This window comes from Pollicipes pollicipes, unplaced genomic scaffold (assembly GCF_011947565.3).
Source record: "Pollicipes pollicipes isolate AB1234 unplaced genomic scaffold, Ppol_2.1 Scaffold_6052;HRSCAF=7182_pilon_pilon_pilon, whole genome shotgun sequence".
Taxonomy (NCBI): domain Eukaryota; kingdom Metazoa; phylum Arthropoda; class Thecostraca; order Pollicipedomorpha; family Pollicipedidae; genus Pollicipes; species Pollicipes pollicipes.
This window is the reverse complement of record NW_023596805.1, coordinates 14,247,575-14,272,387: the sequence shown is the minus strand read 5'-3', so window position 1 is coordinate 14,272,387 and position 24,813 is coordinate 14,247,575. Positions and strand designations below refer to the sequence as shown.

General features: G+C 54.9%; 1 long non-coding RNA gene across 1 annotated transcript in view; it reads right to left on the bottom strand.

Annotated features, from left to right (window-relative positions):
- Positions 1 to 24,593, bottom strand: part of LOC119104907 (uncharacterized) — a 30,593-nt gene extending 6,000 nt beyond the window's left edge. Inside the window, exons 1-2 of the long non-coding RNA XR_005095012.1 lie at positions 24,409 to 24,593; positions 20,050 to 20,096 (exon numbers count right to left, since the gene is read on the bottom strand). This is a non-coding gene — a long non-coding RNA (uncharacterized LOC119104907). The remainder of the gene's footprint in view (positions 1 to 20,049; positions 20,097 to 24,408) is intronic.
- Between the last annotated feature and the right edge of the window lie 220 nt (positions 24,594 to 24,813).

The window sequence follows — 24,813 nt, the reverse complement described above, 5'->3', positions numbered from 1 at the left end:
GCCGCTGCCCTTGTGCGGCCTCCCTCTGGCGGCGAGGTGTGCCGCAGCGGCCGGCGCCTGCAGGAGCTTCGCCAACAGCGGCCGCGTGCGGCAGGTGCCGCAAGCATTGCCAAGTTTCCGCAGGACTTACTGGCTTCCTAAAATTCAATTTGCTGAGCCGGCTAGTTTGGTCACGTGATACCTGGGCGCACACCTCACCCTTCGCCGGCGGCCACAGCAAGAGGTGCAGACAAGCGGCTCCAGCGCTCAACCCTAGCACAGACGAGCGCATTTTCGCCACGATTCTATTGCATTACAAACAACGCGGTCTGGTGATCAGGAATACATTAGCCTCTACATCTCATTGACAACCATGGACAGTGACACGTCACGCCCAACAGTCGCAATTCTGTGACAAAAGGTTAGACAGCAGCAGAGCGAAAATGTACACAGTTTGTGCCTAGCGCCCGGGCAAACCAATACTAATAACCTACTGATACGTTGGGTACGTTACCTACTAGTGTTAACGGCGTCTGCACTCTGATCGCGATTTGCAAGTACTATGAAATGGACTGGGACTCTTTCCCAAAAAATCTTAGTCACCCTTTGCCAACCCTGGAATCCCCATCACCACATATGGGCTGCGTCCCTGGGCATAGTCGATGAAGTATGGGGGTTTGTGCAAGCAACAGTCATATGACAACCATGCAGGTTTTAAATAAAGAAAGCTGTGGTCACACAAACAATTTTTCGTTAAAGTCTAAACAATCAAATGAAAAGGCCGGGCCCTAACACGCGCCCGGATGGGTGGAGTGGGGGTCAATTGATCCCGTGATATTACAAGAAAGTAAGAAAGCTTACACCAAATTCAAAGGGTGGGATAGTTTGCACATGAACTCACTTATGCCAAAATTTAAAGTCCATATGCCATGACCTTTAGATCAAATAAGGTCAAAAAGGTCAGCTCAACACGGGTGTTCAATACGTCCTCAGACCTCCCCAACCAACCAGTTTGGACCTAGATACCTGCTATAAACAACAGATCACCAGTGTTCATTTGAGGTCAGTGACATTGTTTGACCTTTAGAAGGTGATGGTGATCAAAAGCGACGAGACTGTTTTGATTTTTTAAAATTTTAATACTCGTAAGGATAACGCTATGCGGCACGTTTCAGCCAAAAAATACTGATCTGGCTTATTTATGGTCAGTGACCCACTCCACTACTTGTAAGTCCAAGGAATGCCTGCTGCGGTCCCTGTTATCAAGAATTCGAAACGAACATCAGAAACTACCCCATAACGGCTCTCCGGTTTCTCCATTCCTTAAAGGATGGTTTCGGCCTCGACCTGACCTATATACCCGACCCTTGGTCAATGGAATTCGTTCGAATCCTAAATTCAGTTGTTTTATTGCCTACATCACATATCAGAAATGTATGGTTTTGTCTAACACGACACTGTCACATCAGACTAAACAATTTACTTTAGATTGCCTTCACTGACAGCCAAGGCTTGACTTTGACCCGTAATAGGTCAGCGACCTGACAAAAGCATGTCTATTTTTGTACACCAAAATATCCCTTATTCAATTGACCACAGCTATGCAAAGTTTGACGCGGCCAAACTGCGCCGTTCAGAAAATATTGTGCACGATCCTTCGGGGTTAAAGTGCCCCTCCCACCCCCACTCTGGCGCGTGTTCGAGATAGGCAACTGCCGTGTTCGCCCCGGCTCCACGACGACCTGCGTCCCAGTCACTGCCCCCGTCGGCGCCAGCGACTGAATGGGCGACTCGCAGCGTCAGCCGACTACCACTGACGTCACTGGCGCCGAGGCGTCTGGCCGCGGCCAATGGCCCGGTCGATAGTGTGTGACGTCACTAAGACGGACAGCCAATCAGCGTTGAAGCCTGTCAGGGCGTGCCCAACCGCGGGCGGCCCGACCTGCCATCAACCCCTTCTGACAACCCGGGTCTTTGTTCGCATAACCAGACCACCGACTTTTAATCATACACCGCGCCTTGCGAGCACAGCTCCCACAGCCGGGGGAGGGGGGGGGGGGGGGGGGGTGCGTCCTCACATTCTTTTCATATTCACAGACGACCTCACAATAAGGAATAAGGAGTCGCGAAGCCAAGGAGCTGAATTCAGGTGTCCGCCCATTTCTGGCCAACTTACACAAATTTCAGTGAGCACATTCGTACTTTCGTCTCATGCCACTAAATTATGTTTAGCCACGATCGGTGCGAAATGGAACACAAAAAACACTGAAAAAGAGCACATTTCGGGCAGACTATCGAGGTGTCTCATTCCTCCACTCTCCCAACCAGCCGCTTTTTCCTTAGCCACGTCAGTGACGTGGTGATGCGTATCTGGTTATCAGAGACCCGTCGGACGGTTTTCCCTCGTTGCGGTGATAACCCGGCCGCCGGTGGGTGGCCGCTCGATGCCGTGCCTGTGTGTCAGGCGTGCTTCCTGCGGACGGGCCGCCGCCACCATCAGAAATAGAGCACGGGGGCGGGAATGCCGGTGGATCGCCTCCGTGGCGGAGCGCCGCATCGGCCTCCTCCAAGCAGAATATGTCCGCCGCAGGGCAGGCCTCCTCCGAGCACAATATGTCCGCCGCAGGGCGGGCCTCCTCCGAGCACAATGTGTCCGCCGCAGGGCAGGCCTCCTCCGAGCACAATATGTCCGCCGCAGGGCAGGCCTCCTCCGAGCACAATATGTCCGCCGCAGGGCAGGCCCCCTCCGAGCACAATATGTCCGCCGCAGGGCAGGCCTCCTCCGAGCACAATATGTCCGCCGCAGGGCAGAGGACAGCTTCGCCCTGGGCGAGGATACCGGCGCCCAGCAGGCCAGAGCGCCAGCAAAAGCATGTCAGGCATACACGGCCCGGATATCCTGCAGTCAACAACGCCTAGCCGTGCAACCACTGGCAGGAACGGAAGCTCGAGAGCAGCTACTCGAATCTGGCCAAGCTGTGCTTTGATCGCCTTTTTTTATCGCGAAATGTCTTTTTCGCCCCTGGTGCGCTCGAACCGCCATTTCACATCAGATCGTCTCCCCCATTTCGTGCTTTGTTCCCAACCCTCCCATTTTTCTGGAGCGTGGTCCATACTCGCATCCAGATGTTCCAGTGGTTGCCAGCGCCATCAAGATGACACACAGCAATAGCAGGTGGCGTGGATTACATCCAATACACAAACATATGTTTATAGCATCACACAGGTTCATAGCATTGATCACCATCGGCCGTCGACAGAAGGTTATCGTCGACAAACGCAAAAGAACCGAATCTAAGTCGGCGGTAACAGTGGCGCCAAGTGTCCCTTGATGCTTGACGTGGGGGGGGGGGGGGAGGAGCGCCATCAGCAGGCCGCCAGCGTGCTAGCCTCACGCCAAGCTGCGGGGCGAGGAGCGCCATCAGCAGGCCGCCAGCATGCTAGCCTCACGCCAAGCCGTGGGGCGAGGAGCGCCATCAGCAGGCCGCCAGCATGCTAGCCTCACGCCAAGCCGTGGGGCGAGGAGCGCCATCAGCAGGCCGCCAGCATGCTAGCCTCACGCCAAGCCGTGGGGCGAGGAGCGCCATCAGCAGGCCGCCAGCATGCTAGCCTCACGCCAAGCCGTGGGGCGAGGAGCGCCATCAGCAGGCCGCCAGCATGCTAGCCTCACGCCAAGCCGTGGGGCGAGGAGCGCCATCAGCAGGCCGCCAGCATGCTAGCCTCACGCCAAGCCGTGGGGCGAGGAGCGCCATCAGCAGGCCGCCACCGTGCTAGCCTAAAAGCACAGTACGATCAACTGTCACCGACGCACCGCAGCCGGACACAGCCTTCATACCTGAGCCAGCAAAGTGCTAGCTGCAGTGGGCTATATCGCTGCCCCATCGTTCATCGTGCAAGTTGTATGACCCTTGCTGAGGGCCTGTATGAATAGCGTGCGGACAAAATCCCACCAGGTGCGGATGCCAGTCCGAGAAAAACCGCGGCGGACGACAGAACGAGAGCAGCGCGGCGACACAAAGTCGCCCCCCTCCCCCCCCCCCCCCCCGGCGTACGACAGTACGGGAGCGGCGCGGCGACAAAAGTCGCCCACCGCGGCGAACGACAGTACGAGAGCGGCGCGGCGACACAAAGTCGCCCCGGAAGCCATCATCCCGACACTGGGCGCGGGCTGACCAAGCCAGCCCGCACGGCGCTCAGGGACGGCCAGCAGCGGCAGCTGGCCGCGCTCCCACGGCCGCCGTCCCGTCAGCCAGAACCGCCACCGCCGCTGGGGCCTCGGCCGGACCGGCATCCGCTGACTATCAGCTGATGAGGACAGGCCGCCGCTGGGGCCTCGGCCGGACCGGCATCCGCTGACGACCAGCTGACGAGAGTCCTTCCGGGGGTTCACTCCCGAGGGTTCACAACTCCTTCCAAGGGTTCGCCATCACTAGGTGGAAACCTCGGCAGCGGAGTAGCCATACAGTGTGGAATGTTTGGCTCCAGCTGCGTTTTCAGACCCTGCCAACCTCCAGCCAGACACTCGCTTAGTTCTGTCTGCCTGGCCGTGGGCGTCCAGGAGCCGTCGTTTGTCTGTTCGGAACTGGCTGCAAGTTGTCTTTCTGCGAACTCGTACCCAAGAAACGAAGTTGGCGATATGGTCTTCATCCCGTAACATGTGCAGCACGTCCCGGCTTTTGCTACTATCTTTACCCGTGCGGCCTTTTGGTATACGGTGTTTGTATCTCTGTCGTGTCCCTGCTGACCTGCCGGTACGTGCTGGTTCGGCCTGTCGTGTCCCCGCTGACCTGCCGGTACGTGCTGGTTCCGCCTGTCGTGTCCCCGCTGACCTGTCGGTACGTGCTGGTTCGGCCTGTCGTGTCCCCGCTGACCTGTCGGTACGTGCTGGTTCGGCCTGTCGTGTCCCCGCTGACCTGTCGGTACGTGCTGGTTCGGCGCGTCGTGTCCCCGCTGATCTGTCGGTACGCGCTGGTTCGGCGCGTCGTGTCCCCGCTGACCTGTCGGTACGTGCTGGTTCGGCGCGTCGTGTCCCCGCTGACCTGTCGGTACGTGCTGGTTCGGCGCGTCGTGTCCCCGCTGACCTGTCGGTACGTGCTGGTTCGGCGCGTCGTGTCCCCGCTGACCTGTCGGTACGTGCTGGTTCGGCGCGTCGTGTCCCCGCTGACCTGTCGGTACGTGCTGGTTCGGCCTGTCGTGTCCCCGCTGACCTGTCGGTACGTGCTGGTTCTGCTCGCTCAGGTGAGAGCAGATCGCCCAGACGGCGGTGCGCATTACTTCGGGGTCCACATGCGGCAAAAATAAAAAAAGTTCAAGGCGGGCAAAAATAAAAAAGGTTCGAGCTGGGTCCATGTGACCAGAACAACGCTTTTCTGCGGTTAAAAATAGTGTATTGTAAGAATGGTACTCAAGACCGCATAGTTGTCTACATTATGCATAGGTCCTCCGACGCTTGGTAACATATTTGTAACAGATTGCAAGCAAAACGCGCCGTAATTGTTCATCTAGCCTCTCTGCTAGCCCGGGCGCGGATTAAGAGTTACGACATGCTTTTAGCTAAAAAGCAGGAAAAATGCTAGAAACTTTACGTCGGCAAGAAATGAAAACCCCTGACCCGCGTTCAACGAGGAAGAGTCGTTCCCCATGATGTCGAGGTGGGCCAGAGCTTCTCGTCCGAAATGACGCCAGTACTTTTTCATAACATATGAATGCAAACAGCCATCGGCGCACTGCATCTGGCACTGGATGTGTCGTGTAAGTGTGACCGATTCGCACTCGGCATAGACTGGCCTCTTCGCGCCTCATCACGCATGAACTGGATGGCCACAGGCCCAACTGTGGCTCAATTGCCCTCAGGTTGTTATTTTCCTCGACGTTTACTTTGCATACGCTATCATAGCTGGATAGAAATTTCCGAACGGCGCGGGTAGAGATAGTGTATGTGGTGGGTACGCTGTACGTTTGTCCGCTGCCCAGCCAGTTCGTTGCTTTAATGCCCAGATGGCTAGGAATCCAGCAGAGCACAGGCGTATTCTCAGTACGATCAAAGTCTGCAAGGTGTATTAAAACACACAATAGTTTTTTTGATCTGTAAATCCTGCCTACTATATGCCAGTCGAGTGCCTAGAAGCATGCCCAAACAGCGGACAGCCGGCTCGGCGGATCGGTCTCCCACATAGACGCGGCGACATCTGGCAACACTGACGACGACCGCCGCAGAAATGCATGGAAAGGCTTTGACGTCAATCAATTAAAGAGTTCCATTTCTCTAACCGAGCCACAAACAGCCGCGCAGCTGTCGTTCCACGAAAACCGCGGTTGGCGAAAACACCACACTGCCAAGTCGTCAACGAATAAGGATCGACCAATCCATTGCGGAAGTGTACGCCGGATGTCATTTATCATGGCCGCCAACACAGCGATGCTGAGGGCACTGCCCTGGCGCCCACCATTCTCTTGCACTTATCGGTCAGCGTAATGGGCGCCCACACGGCCTGTGAAGAAGGGTTAAGGAAAGAAGTCAAGTCAATGCTAGGTAAGGCTCGAGGACAGGGAAGGAGGAAACAGCTATCCGGCAGGGGACGCCGGGGCGAACGCGATCAAACACGATCAAGCCCGCTACAGGTACTCTGAATTACGGCCACTGCTGTGCCGTAGACGCACACAAATAAGACGGTACTTGCATTACAGCTTTATCAATGCAATGGGTAGTGCCTTATGAGGCTCAACCGAACCTTTGAGAAAGGACGCGGGGAGGATTTTGCGTGAATCGCGCGGTTACAGATCTCGTCCTCAATAAATGTAGCCCGTGAATAAATGCCATGTCCACCGATAGCATCGGGAAGAAATGGTATTGTCCATTACCGGTGATGATTACGGCTGCCGATCGGGCCGCGGATAAACGACGGCGGCTTGGTCCGCTGTTCAATGCCTTTAAGTCGGTGATAGCTCCACAAACCCTGATGGACCCATACCAGACCAGTCGGCCTGAGGTCCGAGGGCAGCAAACACAGACCTCAGCCGTCAATGACCGCAGATACCAGCCGCCACTGACCGCAGACACCAGCCGCCAATGACCGCAGACACCAGCCGCCACTGACCGCAGACACGAGCCGCCAATGACCGCAGACACGAGCCGCCAATGACCGCAGACACGAGCCGCCAATGACCGCAGACATGAGCCGCCACTGACCGTAGACACGAGCCGCCAATGACCGCAGACACGAGCCGCCACTGACCGCAGCCACCAGCCGCCAATGACCGCAGACACGAGCCGCCAATGACCGCAGACACGAGCCGCCAATGACCGCAGACACCAGCCGCCACTGACCGCAGCCACCAGCCGCCAATGACCGCAGACACGAGCCGCTAATGACCGCAGACACGAGCCGCCACTGACCGCAGCCACCAGCCGCCACTAACCGCAGCCACCAGCCGCCAATGACCGCAGACACCAGCCGCCACTGACCGCAGCCACCAGCCGTCACTAACCGCAGACCTCCGCTGCCACACCCACCATCGCCAGTGACCGTGCACTGACCCCATCGCGGTAGGCTCAGTAACCGGCTGTCGCTTTTGCAGAGCATGCATGTACCGAACCAGTTTCCAGACGTTGTGGTTCTGAAAAATAATAGCGATACGATAATAATAACGGCTGGTTTTAAACTCAAAGCAGCCCTGGAGCCAATGCGCCCTGTGAGTCGGTAGATGATGCCACGACGTTCCACGGACAGAACAGACTTGGGCCTGACTTCCGGCGAAGTCGGAGTCGACTACAGAATCAACAAAATCGGTTATGGTGGAATCGATTCGCTTGGAAATATGTTACTCGGAGCCGGAAACGAGTACATTAGTTGGGACAAATGGCGAGATAAATTTGACGAGGAAGTGACAAGGCAAATACTTTCATGACAGCGGATGCATGTGCAGTAAATAGCCTCTAAGTGGATATAAGTGTTTAGCCTGTAGCTAGTCTATAGCATGTGCTCACTAGCTCACGTATCGTGCAGACAGCTAAAATGAGAATAACAAAGCCTTCATATCTGCAGTCGGTTTTTAACTGGCGCGCGGCGCCCGTCGTCACGCACTTATGAACTGAGCGGCAGCGAGACTCCGGTGGTCCCATTCGCGCCGGGCCGACAGAGGCGCCCGTCGTCACGCACTTATGAACTGAGCAGCAGCGAGATTCCGGTGGTCCCATTCGCGCCGGGCCGACAGAGCATAATCCAGGGATGAAACCGAGGGCTCGCGTGTGGCTCGAGTCTCCCTACCCTGAGGTATTCCACCGCCTCCACCAGACCGCGTCCGCCCAGCCGGCCGGAGCGGGTCGCGGCGCTGCGAATCGATCCGACCGCACGCAATCCCAAAGGGGGGGGGGGGGGGGTCGGTACAACTGAATTATGCACCGGCAGCGGCGCGCAGGCAGGCAGCACGGGACGAGCGGGGTGGAGCACAGGGCGCGAGGGCGTGGAGCCGGTGCGGAAGTAAGATGTCCGGAGACACGCCTCCCACGCCAAATTGCCACTGAAGACACGCCTCCCACGTCACATTGCATCTGGAGACATGCCTCCTACATCACATTCCTGCACTCTTCCAAGTGGTCCAGCCCACAATAGCTTTTCCCACCAGGCTTCTGAATCGTTTGAGAGGGTATACAGGGGTGCATGACTCCTGAGAGGAGAGAAGCACCAGTACAGGGCGAGGAGTCGGCAGTGTAGTCGGCGTAGATGGCCCTAGCACTAGGTTAATATGGACGACCTGCCGTCCGGCCGGGGAAGCTTTGAAATAACACGCTCGGCGACGGAACAGTGAACCGAGCCGGAGACGGCAGGGACAAGACGTGCACACGCCTGGGCCAACGGAGGCTACAGCACAAACTGACCAACATTAGTCACTGCACGGCGCCGAGGGCGGACACAGCGCGTTCATTGCACGGGGCTCGAGCGGGAGCCTTGAGCACACGCTATTTGCGAGAGACGATGTCAGCGGAGGCAGGCCGAGACGCCCTACATCAGCTGAGGGGGGGGGGGTGAGACCACAGGGGCGACAGGGCAGGAGCCAGCGAGCACGGCTCGGCCGCAGCAGCAATTGCGCCGCCAAACAGCGACCAGTGCCCGCCATTATCTGCGAGCGGCACGGCTTATTGGAAGGCCGGGCGGCACCCACGCGACGTCATTCGCGATCGACGGACCGCCGGGAACACGGCCGGCCAGGGACGACCGGTCTGGACCGACCCCGGCCGACGGAACACACCGACCAGCTCCGACCGACGAAACACACCGACCGGCTCCGGTCGACGGAACGCACCGACCAGCTCCAACCGACGGAACACACCGACCGGCTCCGACCGACGAAACACACCGACCGGTTCCGACCGACGGAACAGGCCGACCGGCTTTTACCGACGAAACACACCGACCGGCTCCGGTCGACGGAACCCACCGACCAGCTCCAACCGACGGAACACACCGACCGGCTCCGACCGACGGAACAGGCCGACCGGCTTCTACCGACGGAACACACCGACCGGTTCCGACCGGCGGAACAGGCCGACCGGCTTCTACCGACGGAACACACCGACCGGCTCCGGTCGACGGAACACACCGACTAGCTCCAACCGACGGAACACACCGACCGGCTCCGACCGACGAAACACACCGACCGGTTCCGACCGACGGAACAGGCCGACCGGCTCCGACCCGACGGAACAGGCCGACCGGCTTCTACCGACGGAACACACCGACCGGCTCCGGTCGACGGAACACACCGACCAGCTCCAACCGACGGAACACACCGACCGGCTCCGGCCGATGGAACACACCCACCGGCTTCGACTGACGGAACACACCGACTGGCTCTAACCGACGGGAACACGCCCAGCCAGGGCGCGACCAGTCTGGACCGACCCGACCGACGGAAACACACCGACCAGCTCCGACCGACGGAGCACACCGACCGGCTCTGACCGACGGAACACACCGATCGGCTCCGATCGACGGAACACACCGACCGGCTCCGACCGACGGAATACACCGTACACCGACCGGCTCCGACCGACGGAACACACCGTCCGGCTCCCACCGACGGAACACACCGACCGGCTCCGATCGACGGAACACACCGATCGGCCCCGACCGACGGAACACACCGACCGGCTCCGACCGACGGAACACACCGTACACCGGCCGGCTCCGACCGACGGAACACGCCGACCGGCTCCGACCGACGGAACACCGTCGCTCAGCCGCCACACGATCGCTCTCGGCCTGGTAGCAGTGGAGTTGGCGCGCGACGACAGCGCCCGTAACGTCACGCGCCAGCGCCTGTCACATGACGCATCATAAAACAAGTCACAGCGCACCAGGCGGGAGCTCGCGCCAACCGGCATTGCAAGGGATGTTTCGCCTTTGAATGGGGATTCAAAAACGGAGTCAGGCTATGGGACGCAAAGAGCTATTCAGACACACGACCTCAGCAAGGTCTAAAACACCCAGGTCTTAAGATTGAATGCTGTTCTTTTTTACCAGACCATGCCGCACGGACCACGCGTAAAAAGTGCCGTATAATCGGGAATGGTGTCACTAGCGGCCAGTGGCCAGCAGTATGCCCCCTTCCCCCCCCCCCCCCCCCCCCCCGGTGATGGTGTCGCCAGCCGCCAGCCGCCGCTGTCGATCAGGGGTTGGTTAGATGTGGCTTCCTATAATTATGCCCCCAATAGCATTGCCAAGTCCAGCGCATGCTGTTTCGTCATGTTCTACTCCGTCCCCTGCATAATTACCCGGAGCGGGCGAGTCGCTCCTGCGGGCGTGGATACGTGATACCAACCCCATTCTCCTGACCTCATTCTTTTGAGCTCGTTTGAAAACACGCATTATTGTGCCACCTTCCTTTGTCAGTTGGCATAAACAATAACATGTACGAGGCGCCTTGCACTTCGCATCGTGTAACCACATCTAAAGAGAATGTCCCACATTCGAGGACATTGAGATAAGCACCAGATATGATAGGAAAAGCTTACTTATTATTGGTAAACTTTCAAGGCTCAAAAACGACCCTAAGTAGCAACATTTCAGCTTGCGCAAAAATGTGCCCTATCTTGCTATCGTTTGATGGCGTCACGGAATCGTTTTGCGAAGACAGCAATACCTGGCAGGCAGACCTAAAGAATACCTCGAAGCGCACCAAAGCTGACGCCAGCCGGCCATTCTCGTCGCGGGCGCCGTGCCGCGTGGTGGGTTAGTGAGCGCCTTTTTGTAGATTTTTCGTCTTGGTTCTGGTCGTAAGGAAAGCTTTGGTGGACTGTTTGACGTATGCAACGTAGCGATCGCCAGCTTTTATAGCCGATTATTAATCTCAAAGCCCGGTATGCTGTGAAAACTGTCATATGGTGTCATAAATCTTTTACCGAAGCCTGCCAAGGACTGTTGAGGCTGTGGATACTGTATCGTCGACCTATCCTTGCCTGCAGTGCAGTAGTTCTGACATTGATATCATGTCATGTTCATAGTAGTTACTTTCTTTATTATTTGTAACTGGAAGTGCAGCTGCATGCAAAAATTAAGAACTCCGCAATATTGCTATGAAATTATTATCAAAGCATTGTTATTGCTATGGTAAATATGGTAAGGTCGAGCAGCCAATATTTTTCTCTTATTCAGGATTACTTATGCAACTACTTGTTAAGCCTGATATAAACCAGTGTAGTGCACCAGCATTACCGCTGGTGATATTCCTCTCGCGTTGTTACATAAATTAGTACCAGTCATGTAACACTCTGAAGCTGCTATTTCAGAACCTTGACGAAGTGTAGTCAACCAATGTGGTACACTGTGTAATAACACGGGCCAACAGTGTCATTGTGGCACTACCTCAGTGCTGTACAGTGTCATGGCACAATGAACAATGATACGGTTTTTGTACTGCAATCCCTGCTGCTTTCATAATAAATACATCATGAAAAGATGGGCCAAATGTGAATTTTTGTATTAACTCAGCATCTGACGTATGACTGACCAAATTCACATGATACGAAATACAAATCACTTTCAGCGAAGCACACAACCAATAAGTGGCATCACTTGCCCAGCCTGTTGTGGGGAATCCACAAAGCGTTGGTGACAAAGATGCAAACACGTCTTCTGCTTCCACAGTCATGCAATTTGCTGCAGCCGTCACGCTGCTTTACTACACAATATTGTTCACACAACTAATAACAAATATATAACAAGAAATTATTAAACGTAGTGAAATGACACTGCAAACCTGCTGGCCTTGCACAAGGTTGGAGGCATGACAAGTGCATGTAGTCAAAGTTGGTTAGATGGGCAAAATGCAAGGAAGTGATGAAGCTGCCAGCGCACATGACGCTCATGATAAAAATATGATTAAGTGCTATCCAATAAATCAACAGCAATGCTTTTCCACCATTCTTAGCAACCAACATCTGACACAACTTGCAGTGACTATCACACTGATGACTCACAAGCAATGCTTGCCTACATACAAAATATGCTACGATAGTAGTATGTGTATCCAAAGTGACAGAGCGCTATATTTTCAGAATTCTTAAGGAAAAGACAGTTTTGCGAAGCTTATTGAACGAGGCAATTATCTAACGTGGATATATTACTGAACGAGGCAATCACCGAAACTTTTCGAAAGAAGACCTTTTAAGAACGAGAACGCTCACGCTTATTTGGATCAATCTAATCTTTCCTGGAGCACAGAAAGTACGCTTACATATGTACGACGTGTGAACGAGTTTTTGAAATCACTATTCGCGAAAACAGGCATGACTCGTTAACAAATTTGCACAACTTCAAGCGGAGCGCCAGGTGAATCATTGATGTGAAGAACAAGTTGATAGTCAAACAAGTCAAAAGAGATTGAATAATTTGTCGTCCGTAGAATTTAATACCCCGGACTAATTCTTCTAGCGAAAGGCTCGAGCTTTGCGCTAACGCAGCCAGCATCTAAGGACATTTCACTCCAAGCAGAAAAGGGAGTTGAGGGTTTTGCATACGGCAAACGGTGGAAGCACTACATCTTAAAATTGCGTAATGGCAGCAACACAACTAGCACCGCAACTGCGCCGGCCAAGATCAACCAACTTCAATAGACGACGCAACAGTACCATCAGAACCGGCGAACGCACGTTGTGGCCTCGGTGCGACAGACGCAGAAGATCGCAACGAAGATCAGCCTCAACGAGGTCACATCCCAAATCTGTCGTTTAAGTTTCCAGACATCAGTAAGAACTTTCCGGAACTTTCCAGTAATGAAGTAGAAGTCAGCCTACAGAAATTGAAGGATGACGTACCGCGCACGTTCAAAAACCATTAAGTACACAAACTTAATGTCACTGCAGATCACCGGAGCTTTATCAGGGACCTTAGCAAAAATGATGACATCATAGTTCAACAGAGCGATAAGTGAAAGGGTTTTGTAATCTTAGACAGGCTAACTTATATTAACAGGGCTACGGCTATAATTAACGAACGCGTTAGCTATCAAAAACTGAATAGAAACGAAGTCCCTCAGGTAGAGGCTAAAACAAAAAGAACACTAAAGAGCACAGCTAGCGGAAAACTTTCGGAAAAAACATTCAAGTTTGACACCAAGACACAGTAGAACACCTGTATTCTATGGGCTGGCTGAAGATAACAAACCTGCAGTGCCCCCTTTAGACCTGTAATCTGGGTGCGGTGGTCCTACAGAAAAAACTCGTGTCTTTTAGAGAAAATACTCAACCAACTCTTGATGTTTGTCCCACTCATCTGTGGGACACCAGAGACTTCTTTTTAAAAAGGCTTCTAATCTTTCGCAGACGTGTTACCAAAAGGCAGCATTTTCTTCAGCGTAGATGTTGTCAGTTTATATGGCAATATACCAGTAAATGAGGCTATTACTGCCGTGAAAGCTAAAGTAGACAAACATTTCCATGAAATTGATGTTTTCGGTCTTTAAAAAGAGGATATCTGCGGTCTTTTAGAACAGCGCCTACGGGATAATGTTTTCTCGTTCAGTGATGACTTCTACCGACCAAACTTGGGAATAACAATGGAGAACCCAAACGCTCCTCCTCTGACCATAACATTTTTAGGCCAAGAAATGAAGGCCTTGGCCGGCAGCCCATTAAACCCAACTTTCTTAGCTAGATACATCGATAATTATGCTGGGGTATGGACGCACGGACAGCGTCCCCATGACGAGTCTTTAGAGTTCATGAACAACCAGCATCCAAATCTAGCTTTTACGATGGAGCATACAGGGGGCGGAAAGGGCGTCCCATATTTGGATGGCTAGTGACGGTGGAAAGGAGGAACAACCGCACAACGTTACAAACGGAGCTGTTCATCAAGCCCACCAACTCTGGTATCATTCTGCACTGCAAATCTGCGCATCCAACCTCCATTTAACACAACATAATTTGTAACATGTTCCATAGGGCTCTAAACAACTCATCAAGTGGTGAAAAGGAAAGAAAGAGGATAAACAAAACATGGGCTTTGCTGTTGGCAACGGATATTCTACGCGACTTTTAGGTGGTCTGTTGGAAGAAGTGAAAAAGTCTAGAGCGCATGGGGGATGGGTGGTTGGAGGTGGGAACACGTCCTATCGGAAGACGGATTCTAAACGCTTCCTCACATAGATGAGCATTCGCTTTGGAAAAACAAACACATTGCTAAAGAATCAAAATTGCGCGTACGCATAGCTTGGAAAAAGTAATGACTTTCAAGTCTTGAAGAAAAACTCCAAATAACTGGACCATTGGGTATTATGAGTTTAGAGCTTTTATGCGGAGTATCAACAATCAGCATGTTGCATAATAGTACAATATGCGAGAAGGTACTGGCTAAAAGTTATGCAGGAAAAATGTTATATAAGGAAATATTGGCTATCTTATAAAAACTCGACGTTTCAGGCTCCTGTCATGACCATCCGTTGAGACGTGTTTTACGATAAGTCACATGGCATGCGCTGGTGCGTGACGTTGCAGCCGCTATAGTTGCGTGCGACCCCACCGCTGGCCGACCGCGGGCGGTTGAAAGGCGGCTGGGCGGCCAACAGACTCGTGATCATAAGCACAGCACCAAACGTCGACTTTGACAATAGCATACATCACGTTCTGAAGCACATATCACCAATATATGCTTCAGAACGCGTCCAACCAGTACATCCTGGTGTATCAAAGATCAACAACTCAGCAAGATAACTCTCAACTCACAATGCAGAAAAACCAGACGCTGAGCGCCTTTCGTGGTCATATCATGGACCATAGAGCTGGTGAAGGACGCCACTACGCCTTACTGTTACTGGGGTTTATCTCCATAAGCATCTTTTTTATATTACTATATGCTGTAAAAAAACAAACAAAAAACAGTCCAAAACTACCCAAAGGTATTTGGATCTACACCCCACCGACCTCAATGACAGTTCATTTGCGGGTCCACAACACCAAATACCGAGTAAAGTGCATTCTTCACTCCCGGGTGGCCTAACGATAATCGTTAAGTTCATCATTAAAAACGCGCAATTTGTGGTTGAATTTTCGAGTTCTGTGGCTTTCTTAATCCCAAAAATGGTAAAATAATCCAATGACAGCCTGCCACGAGCCACTGGCGATCAAGTATTGACAGCACCAGCTCAAGACCCTGTTGTATTCAAAGCTGATCTGGCCCCACTCATATGTACGGTATACGAGCAATCACGAACCAACGTTGGCAAATGGCGATTACATCGCCTCCTATGTACATGTCTGAAGTCGAATGAAGCCGAACAGCTCTTGATAGTCACCATCATACCCTCTGCGGCTCTCAGGACGGGAATGTAAGGCTCGAATAGTTCAGAATCTAACGGAGCACGGCGGAGCACCACTTCCTGAGCCCGAATATAACAGAGCACGGCGAAGCTCGGCCCGAGCAGCCGTGTTCCGCCTCCTGAAACCAGTGCTAAAATTGTCATCCATTTGTTATCATGCATCCAGAAGTGAGGCCAATGACAAGAGCAAGACCAGCTGGTATGGGCACGAGCTCGTCAAATTTCAATGAAGACGCCTGTCAGGTGTAAACCCGACATTTCTGGCGCGAAGTGTCAGCCGTGAACCCAATATTTCTGGCGCAGTGTGAGCCACCGCCGCCATTGCGGGGACGGGTACCTGTTCTGTCGCGGTTCACACCGGCGCCGTTGCGGGGACGGGTACCTGTTCTGTCGCGGTTCACACCGGCGCCGTTGCGGGGACGGGTACCTGTTCTGTCGCGGTTCACACCGGCGCCGTTGCGGGGACGGGTACCTGTTCTGTCCCGGTTCACGCCGGCGCCGATGCGGGGACGGGTACCTGTTCTGTCCCGGTTCACGCCGGCGCCGTTGCGGGGACGGGTACCTGTTCTGTCCCGGTTCATCGAGTTCTTACAGCTGAAACGGGCGACTCTGCCGACGACAGTCAACGCTAACCACAATAGCACGCGATGATAGGGATGCAGCCAGCAACGAGTTAGCTCAGGCCCGGCGCGAGCCCAAATAATGCAGTGAAAACGCGTCCGTGGAAAGTGCTAGTTAAAACGGTAGCAGCATTCACTTTGGTATTTTGTGGCAGCATTCACATTCATGCTGTGGAAATATTTGTTTCTGAACGGATATCTTGCGCAGGGTGTTATATTGGTGTCCCTTTCGGGCATCTGGAGAGGGGCCCCAGACACCAACTCCTCAGACGAGGCGCGACCCCCCCCCCCCCCCATCCCGCTGGCTACGTCCTTGGCTTACACTATGTCTATATTCTGTCCACGATCAAGTCCATTCATGAAAACAATGGAAACCGGAAAGCAGTCCACAGACCAGTCTGTCAGAAGGCAGCTGCAGGGAGCCCGGTCACACCCCTCCAACTCGGGCGCGCCGGTGACATATTCCACCGAAGCCTGATTTGGCAGGCGGCGCACGAAGCCCGCGCTGAGTTTCGACGGTTCGACGCCGCCGGTGCGGCACAGGCCGAGCCATAACCGGCGGGATATGCGCCGACGAACGCGTCAGGTCACGGCCCTTCCTCGCCGACCATACCCCCATATCCTGGCCAGTGTGGGCCAGCGGCCGTCCGCTAAGACAGTAGGCCCACAGCAGGCGACAGGGTCTGCCCAGGGGCAGCCAGTGCTTGCCGAATAAGCCCCAGATGCTCGTGTTACGCCCCACCGAGTACGGACTGCCTGCCTGCTGGCCAGGAACGCCAGCCCCAAAGCCGGTGGCACGACGACTTGACGGTTCGGCGGCAGGCAGCACCCCCCGAAACAGCAAACCAGCCCTCTGATCAGGGGCGTGAGCGCCGCCGCCAGTGCACGCTCTCAGGCCCGCAGCGCCCACCTGCACCGGGAGACGGACGGCTTCACCCTGAAAGGCGGCCGGGAGCCGGTGCTTCATTAGCTCACTAGTCAACGCTCCCGTGGTACGTCAGCATATCTCGTTAGCCGGTTGTCGGCCGACGTGGTGCGCGTCTTCATTAGGGGCACCAAGATGAGCCAGCCCGGTCCGGTCGCGTCCGTGTTAACTCCGTGGACAGGCGTCGGCCGCTCCCGGGATCCGTCCCGAGTCTCATCTGCATCATCACCCTCGGTGTCAGACGCTGACGGCGGCCCGCGCGCTTTGCGTGGGCGCATCCCCCGCTCAATCTTGGCTGCGACGCTCCTCACTAAAGGGGATCATCAGACCCCGACGCTCCTCACTAAAGGGGATCATCAGACTCCGGCGCGCCGTGACGGTTATCAGTCACATCATCGTCGGCACATTATCTGTCGGCACAAATGGCTGCTTGGGGACGGCATCTTGGCCCCTCTCGCCACATGCAACGCTACGGTCAGCGTCATATGTCGATAGTGGTCCGAATGTGTTCACCTTCAGACTGCGGCCAACGCGCCTCCGATGGGACCATAAGAGCGTCCGTGCACGTGGTACTGGCCTATGACACTGACCCACAAACTGTGTGCTGTCGGTTAGTATCACAGATGCAAAGGCGAGTCGAAATCATCAGAATATTTCAGGACATGTACGGTTATGGCTCATGAACACGGGGAAGGTTGCTGAGCCTTCTGTCTGATTAAGCCATCGTCAAAAATAGATGGCAGGCTAGTGTTGGGCTCAGTGGCGGCCGCACGCCAGGAACATCGGCCATGTGCAAAGCTTTGTCCGGCCGGGCAGAGCCTGCCCAGAGCGTACAACTCTGTTCGGCCAGGCAGACCTCTGTCCGGACAGGCGTAAAGCTCTGTTCAGCCAGGCTGAGCCCTGTCCGGACATGCGTAGAGCTCTGTTCGGCCGGGCTGAGCCTTGCGCCTAGTCGACAGTGTCCGACGCGCGCTGCACTCAGCGTCCCGCCTTCATTCGTCCCAGCCATACGCTCAGCGCCCCTGGCACATACAGGAGAGGCGACGAGCGCGCACCGCTTCCTCACTTTGAAAATGTTATAATGTTATAATGCTTTGCAAATTCAACGCAAGTCGCCTGGACTGCCAGCCGTAAGCCAGATGACAGTCGGCACTGCCAGCCGAGCTGTAAGGCCAGCTGACAGTCGGCACTGCCAGCCGAGCTGTAAGGCCAGCTGACAGTCGGCACTGCCAGCCGAGCTGTAAGGCTAGCTGACAGTCGGCCCTGCCAGCCGAGCTGGAAGGCCAGCTGACAGTCAGCCCTGCCAGCTGTAAGGCCAGCTGACAGTCGGCCCTGCCAGCTGTAAGGCCAGCTGACAGTCGGCCCTGCCAGCCGAGCTGGAAGGCCAGCTGGCAGTCGGCCCTGCCAGCTGTAAGGCCAGCTGACAGTCGGCCCTGCCAGCCGAGCTGGAAGGCCAGCTGGCAGTCGGCCCTGCCAGCTGTAAGGCCAGCTGACAGCCGGCCCTGCCAGCCGAGCTGGAAGGCCAGCTGACAGTCGACCCTGCCAGCCGAGCTGGAAGGCCCGCTAGCCGCGAACTACGGCACGTTCGGCCCAGGCAACAACGGCGCGCACTTCTCCCCGGGGAACAGCGTTCGACGAACACGGCGCGCCGGCAGCTCTCGCCCGACAGTCTCTCCGGGCCCCAGGTACCAGGAAGAGGCTATTAAAACTCGTCCCGCCACCTGACGATCCGGCAGCCCCAGCTGGATCGTGCGATCCAATTTGCGATCCACTTAAGGAAGGCCTTCGACCCTCGCCGGGTCTTAAGGGAACGCGCGACAGGAAAAAATTAGTTTTCATCCCTTTTTGTGCGGGACAAAGAGAACTCCTACTGATTGTCACTCCATAGGACATCCGTGAGCTGTAGAAGGCAATGATGTTATCACTTATTGTTTGCAAAGGATAAAATACTCGTCCATGGCAACATATGATTACGTCTCAGCAGGCATGCACCATGATTGGCCGTGGGTGCAGGCCCATAACAGATTCCGGCCGATGAAAGCCGTGCGAGTTCTGGGCCGCGGGGCATGACGAGACGCATCGATTTAAGCCAGGCATCCGAGTCAACGCGGTGTTCGCGTAAGTTTATACCAAAAACGCATCGCTAGATGGCAGGACCAGTAGAAAACTGCAAATATCGGCTGCGCCGCAGCGCACAGCGCCGAAAGCCCATCTCGTCCCGGGGCCGCAGTGGCGTCGCTGGCTTGGGGAGATGCGTATGCCCAGTGCACGGCGAGCAGGGCGGGCAGGGCGGGTCGTCACGTGATCAGCCGCATTCTAGCATTGTGTGCCCGCTAGTTACGCGATGGCGATCACGCGGAAGCCGGCCAGGCACGCCAGGCCAGAGCCGCGTCAAACGAAATCGGCTACCAAACATGACGCCGGACTGGCGTCCCACTATCACGGCCAGACCGCTGCGTTTCAAGCAGACATGCGCTACGATCCCGCCGCATTGTTCGGTAGCACGAGTCCTTGCTGGGGTCCTGGGGGACGTTTGTTTGGTAGGGGTCCTGGGGCGGTCCCAGTCCGCAACCGGACCAAAACTGGCGGCAGTTAGAGTCTGAATGCACAGTGATGAGACAACGTCGGAATGCGGCTGGTCTGTGTGCCGGTGTCAGCGCGGCGCACCCGCCGATCCGTTGGCCCCCGGCGGCAGTGGCGGGACCTCACCTGCAGCGGCTGGGCGGCGCAGCACTCGACTCTGAACTCCGATCCACCTGAAACAGCGGAGCGGCGCCGCTTGAGACAGCGCTCGAGTCCCGGCCGACGGGCGAGGCCGGCGCTGCACACTGGCAGACGGATCGCCTGCACGTGGCCCTAACACCGGCGCCAGCCTGGCCGCCGCCGTCCCTGGCACCATTACACCGTACGCGACGCGGTCCACGCGGGCCGCAGCAAAGTGACTTTTATTCTTAAGGACAATGTCAAAATGCTGTTGTTGGCTGATTTTTCCAGATACCCATAAAATATATACTGAAAGATAGGCATCTTAAAAAAACATTCGTTGGTTAATACAAAACGCATACTGTACACACACCCAGCTGAGCCAGCTAATACAAAACATCGGCACGCATTTCACCAGCAAACACCATGTCATATGCAAACAACAGTCAATACTCCAGCAAATTAGCATGACGTGCAACAAATACAATGCCTTACGAAGCATCCCGATATTCAGTATCGGACGGAGCATTCACGCTCAGAGCAATTACCGTCCAGGTAACCATACATGTCCTGCCACAGATGCTTCATACATTATGGATTTCATACATATTGATCTATTGCTGAGCATCACCACAATAAGTCATTAGCACCATCTCAGGGGTTCAACGAACCTCGCGCATGTATCACTCCACGCATGGTTATTCTCACATACGCCCAAAGCAAACGCCAAGAACTGAGAACAACGGCCCGCAAACATGCACATAAAAGACAGGCGGGACCTGCCCCAGGGCCGGCTGCAGGCTTACAGGCCTGCCCCAGAGCCGGCAGCAGGCTAACAGGTCTGCACCGGAGACGGCAGCAGGCTAACAGGTCTGCACCGGAGCAGGCCCCCGAGACGGCAGCAGGCTTGCAGGTCTGGCCAAACGCAAGCGTGTTCCAATCTGAGCGGGATGGCAGACCCCGACAGCCCCAGGAGATCCTGGCCACTCGTGCCGTCCTCTCACATCCCCACTGTACACGGCCCAGCCTAATAACACGCACAGACAACGATGTCTCGTGCCGTCCTCTCACATCCCCACTGTACACGGCCCAGCCTAGCAACACGCACAGACAACGATGTCTCGTGCCGTCCTCTCACGTCCCCACTGTACACGGCCCAACTTAGCAACACGCACAGACAACGATGTCTCGTGTCGCCCTCTTACATCTCCACTGTACACGGCCCAGCCTAGCAACACGCACAGACAACGATGTCTCGTGCCGTCCTCTCACGTCCCCACTGTACACGGCCCAGCCTAGTAACACGCACAGACAACGATGTCTCGTGCCGTCCTCTCACGTCCCCACTGTACACGGCCCAGCGTAGTAACACGCACAGACAACGATGTCTCGTGCCGTCCTCTCACGTCCCCACTGTACACGGCCCAGCCTAGTAACACGCACAGACGATGTCTCGTGCCGTCCTCTCACGTCCCCACTGTACACGGCCCCATTTAGCAACAAGCGCAGACAATTGCCAAATACGCACTCGGGTCAAACCCAGATGTGCGGACATCATTTTTATAGTTCAGGCGCCCCAAAAATTAACTCCGCCGATTCAAATGAGCTTGGTGCTTTGTGACTGGCAGAAGCCTGGACCTCTAATCCTCTATCTTAGCTACATACCTGGTTCCGCCCTCCATCCTCACATCCTTCGTGATACTGGTCCAAAAGTACCTCCATCCTTTTTCAGTATCACTGCCGTACACTAAATGCACAGCATGCGTGTGGACGCAGCCGCCAAAAGAATGAACGCCAGTATGCGCAATCGGCATACGGCAACTGCAGTCCCTGACACGGCTGCCCAACGGTCGGGGGCAATCTTTGGTGCCCGTCAGTTATAGCGGCGGAGCAATAGCATCAGCGTAGCACACGGAAAGGGTCAAGGCTGCCGACGCTGCGTACTTGTCTAGCGGGCGCACTTCAACGCATAATGAATCGCAAATTGTCAACGTGTTGCACATGAAACCACAAATATGAATGCATATATGTATGCATGTATGTATGTATGTATGCATACGTGGATGCAGATATATATATATATATATATATATATATATATATATATATGTGTGTGTGTGTGTGTATCGTCCCTAAATGAGGTGAAGTGTGACTGAGGGGTTGAGGAGGACCCATCACACATCAACCAAATCTAATTAAGCTGCTCTATCAGAATCACGTGTCTGATAGTTATAAGACAGACGAGCGTACCCTCACGAAAATAACATCTGAAAACGTCAAGCCCGCCAGCCAAGACGACAGAATGACGCTCTGCAATCAAAAGATGTTGGTGTCACTACAACCACACTTTCAACGCGGTTGGCGATCCACTTGGCTGCCGGTCTTCCAAGAGCACGTGAGAAAAGAACACGTAACATCGTCCGAGACGACCTCACCAGGGACACTACCATCATAAAATAATCGCCAAACAGGAGGAAGCTTTATGTTCTGGAGGCTGTCACGATCAAAACATTATCACTGGAACAAAACAAGGAAATAAACCCCTCCGTCACCCTGTACCTCATTTAGGGATGATTGCCGCCATCCGTAGATGGTGTATCTGTATATATTTGTGTATATATATATATATATATATATATATATATATATATAGCAAGAGACAGAGACAGGGAAAGAAAGAGAGAAAGAAAAAGAGAAAGAGAGACAGAGACAGAGACAGGGACAGAGACAGAGACAGAGACAGAGACAGACAGAGACGAGAGACAGCGATACGAGAGGAGAGGGAGGAGGGATGAGGAGAGGGAGAGGAGAGAGAGAGAGAGAGAGAAGAGAGAGAGAGAGAGAGAGAGAGAGAGATAGATTAGAGAGAGAGAGAGAGAGAGAGAGAGAGAGAGCGAGAGAGAGAAAGAGAGAGATCGATATACTCTCCTATCGCTCTATCGCTCCTACTATCGAAGTTCTATCTCTCTGCTCGTCTCTAATATCTCGAGTCGCTCTATCTCCTCCTCTCTCGATCTCTCGCTCTCTTCGGCTCTCCTCCTCTCGCTCTCATCTCTTTACCTCCTCATATAGAGAGAGAGAGAACAGAGAGAAAGAAGCAGCACGTCTCCAGTTCAACCATCGCCTCTGTTACAAGCTGATGTCGAGAGATGTCAGCCACTCGAGCGAGACGCTGGCCACTACCACGCACGAACTGAAACGAGGCCCTGGACGCCCACTGACATCGGGTCCGTGACCGAACGTAAATGGGGCCGACGGCACGGGGCCACAGCCGGTGCGGTCCACCGCTGGAGCAAGACCACGTGTCACAGCTAACGTTCGAATACGTAACTAACGTCAGACCACGCGCCACAGCTAACGTCAGACCGCGTGTCACGGCTGACATCTAACCACGTGCCGTATCTAACGATAGACTGCGTGCCAGAGCCAACGCCCGACCACATGCCGTAACTAACGTCAGACCACGTGCCGCAACTAACGTCAGACCGCGTGCCACAGCTAACGTCTGACCACGCGCCGCAACTAACGTCCAACCACATGCCGCAACTAACGGCAGACCACGTGCCACAGCTAACGGTCGACCACACACATGTGCCTCAGGCAATAGCAGGCAACCACCACCCCAGGTAATCTGGCTTGTTTGAATACGGATGCACGATAAACAAACATCGCTCATTCCGTGAGCGAAAGACACGATAACAATCCATAGTAAATCGGAAATTATATCAAAGAATCGGCGGGAGTTGCCAGAGGTAAGGAGAGTATACGTTTTCGCACCGTTTCTGTAAACAGCGAAACTCATTATTCCGTGCGCTTCTGAGGCACCTTTGGAAACTCTCAATTAGCTCCAATCAAAAGCCACATTTTTCAGCAGTCAACGCACAGCCCAATTCACATCTCACCTACAATGGCTGCCAATCCCTGGGAATGCTGACTCACGATTAAGTGGCTAACCGGATGTCCCAACCTGCGAAATTTATTCAGCCTGTTCCTTTCATTCCGCCGCCGGGCTCAGCCTTTATCATGAAATGCCAAGCTTCGATGCTCGAACCCGTACTATCTTACTTAGCACCCGCCAAAACCCTGCCTCCAGAGGCCTTTGCAGCCAACACTGCACGTAACGAAATGCGAAATATGCCATCCAAAGATTGACTGGGCCACGGAATGAGAAGACTGGCCACCAGGCCCGGGACGCCCATCCGCGCGGCATGCTGGCCGGCCGACGCGTGGCCGCTGTGCGGCGGTCCAGAAGGCCGCAAGGCGTGGCCCGTCCGGCGAGACGCGTCGGTCCCCACGCCGCTTTGGCGTCATCCAAAATGAGGTGCTTTCCGCTGGCCCAAGACGGGCGAGGGTGGGTGACCTCACCTGGGTCGCGACTCCTACCACTGACAGCAGACTGTCGGTCACAGGGGTCATCCCCGTTGGCAGCGGTGTCGGGCACGGCGGGACGTCTGGTGCGCAAGGGGCACGGTCACCACACCCCTGCTGCCCCTGGGGGCGAGTGGTGGCACTAGCGGTGGTCGCTATCGACTTTCCGTTACTGGGCTCGGCGCCGGTCACCGGCGGTCAGAGCGTCTTCTCCCGCGCCCGGCGCGTGCACTCCGTCTGCGCACACGATCGATGGCCGCGGACGAGCCCACCGACCGTCGGCGAGGGGAGGCCGCCGTCGCTGACCGGTTATGGATAGCTACTGAGCGCGCTCAAACGGCGCCGGAAGAAGAGTCACGGGAGCGCCGCGGGCGACGCCGCAGGGTTATGGGCGGCTGGTGC